The sequence below is a fragment of the Triturus cristatus genome, chromosome 5_1 (assembly GCF_964204655.1).
Source record: "Triturus cristatus chromosome 5_1, aTriCri1.1, whole genome shotgun sequence".
NCBI classification, from domain to species: domain Eukaryota; kingdom Metazoa; phylum Chordata; class Amphibia; order Caudata; family Salamandridae; genus Triturus; species Triturus cristatus.
This window is the reverse complement of record NC_140587.1, coordinates 606,885,419-606,887,747: the sequence shown is the minus strand read 5'-3', so window position 1 is coordinate 606,887,747 and position 2,329 is coordinate 606,885,419.

Genomic DNA, 2,329 nt, shown 5'->3' with positions numbered 1-2,329 from the left:
GGAAAAGAGTAAAAAGACAATTTGCTAATATGCATAATTTTATCAAGTATCCAATAGAACAGTTCAAAAGTAACCTAGGCTATACTCAAATTATGTTAAACCAATCACAGATATTTACTAAAAACAGCATTAATTTTAGTAATGGTAAGAGTATCCATCAGCTAGGATCAAATTACCGGAAGAGGTGACTATAAACTTCATAAAATGCAAGTGTTTGAAACAATTCTAACAAGGATAAATACTGCAAATTGCAGAACTGCAACTTATTGCTTCACTCAATTTAGGTCTTAAAACAAGCTCTTCCAGAGGTGTCGCAATGTGCGTCCCTTAATCTCACACATTGAGTCCAGCATTTGCGCAACCAGAAATTTATAGAGGCTATTTCTAATCAGTGCCATCATAATTGTCTATGTTGTTGGGTGAGAGACATTTCGTGGTACTTGCATGCCAGGAGAGCAGGAGATGTGACGCAGACACCGAGGGCCTGATTCACAAAGGTGTACTTAGACCTGAAGTCTACGTTTAGACCTAAACTCTAACCTTAGACCTAAAGTCGAAGTTTAGACCTTAAGTCTATCTTCAGACAGAAAGTCGAAATTTAGACCTGAAGTCTAAACTTAAACCTGAAGTCTAAACTTACACTTTAGGTAGAAAGTTAGACCTCAGGTCTAAAGTTGAACTTTAGGTCCAAACTTAGACTGCAGGTCTAAAGATAGCCTTCAGGCCTTAGTTTACTCTTGTGAATCGGGCCTAGAGAGTTTATGTTCTAGACAGGGTCACAAGGAGTCCCACATTTTATTTTTTATACATTCGGTCAAGCTGGTTTTATGAGTGACATATAAATCCATCCCCATCATGGTAGCCAGGTGACTTACTAAATCCCTCCCCACCTTGGATTATGAAATATATATCTTTTCCGCTCCCCTGCTCTCAGTTTCAGCTCATGGACTTTATTCATTGAGTTTGGCTCTTGAGATGTACTGATGCCTGGGATGTGATACTTCTTCTTGTTCAATGAGGGGTGTTGAGTATTCCGATGGCTTTCTTAAGGACTCTTTCAGATGGTGCTGGCTAGTATGATCTGTAAAGTCACAGGGAATACAGGTGATTGGCGTTTAAAGTAAACCATTCCCCTTTGCCTGACATTTAAGGTTCATACCTTAACCCACACAAGCACTCTGGTGGTTCATTTGTGACTTCCATGGTGTACAGAAGGTTCTTGAACCATGAGATGTCGTGAATAACAGTCTCGATCCCTCTTTGGGCTGTGAACATTGTATGTTTTACTGTTACTATGGGCCAGGACTCTTTCGCAGTGGGTGCATAATTTCCTTCTTGGGGCATGCTGCGATGTGCCTTGGCAGAGGTTGACCAGAAGTTTGAGGTCTGTGAGTTCTTTGAAACATCTGCCATAAAAATAGAGAAGAAATTGTGAAGGCCTCCATTTGATTGCAAGTGCTCGATTTGGCAATATCATATTTCCACATCAGTTAATACTCTACTAACGGAGCTGACATCTACTGTTGCTTCTCTCTTGTTTGAGGGGCTAATGTATATCATGGTTGTGTCACTGAGAAATGCTTCTCTGACTTTCAGGACGGCTTGTTTATGGGATGGTCCTCATTTCCTGCTCACTTGTGCCTTCGTGAGGGCTTACAATTAATCTGTCAGGGTTGCCAAGTTTGGAATAAACCAGCTGCAGTAATTTGCAATTTCCTGGAAGAGTCAGAGGTTTCAACTCTTTTGGAGTAAATTAGAATATCATCACTTATGTTGAACACAACCTCCAGACCTGACAATTTCTCTCTCACTGTGTTCTGGAAAGCTTTGGCCACAGACAAGATACCAAACCTCCGCCTCTTGTGTCTTCAGAGCACTAAGAGGATTAAGAATGTAGAAATATATCAGTTTGCAGGGTGCAGAAGTAATTGGTAATATTCCGCATTAAGAATTACCTTGTAGAACCGTTGTACTCTGGTGAGGTCTGCCTTTAAAAAGTCCATGGTTGACATAATGTTGCATTTTGCAAAACAGTGTGATTGGGGAGCCCCATGCCTATGCACACATATATAATGCATGGTTGATTGGGTATTGGTACAATAAGCATGGGCACACCTATGTCCCAGACATTTTTTAGTTACATCCATAGCTTTTAATTGCTCCAGCTCCTGTTCCACTTGAGGAGGTACAGAGTAATTGGTTTGATTGTGGTGTCAATGTGCAATTTGACAGTGTGCCCTTTGAGACACCCAAGCCCATGAAATGGGTGTTCAAAGTCTTGAGAATACTTTTGATCTAACACTTATTGACTTGTTCCACATAGAAGACT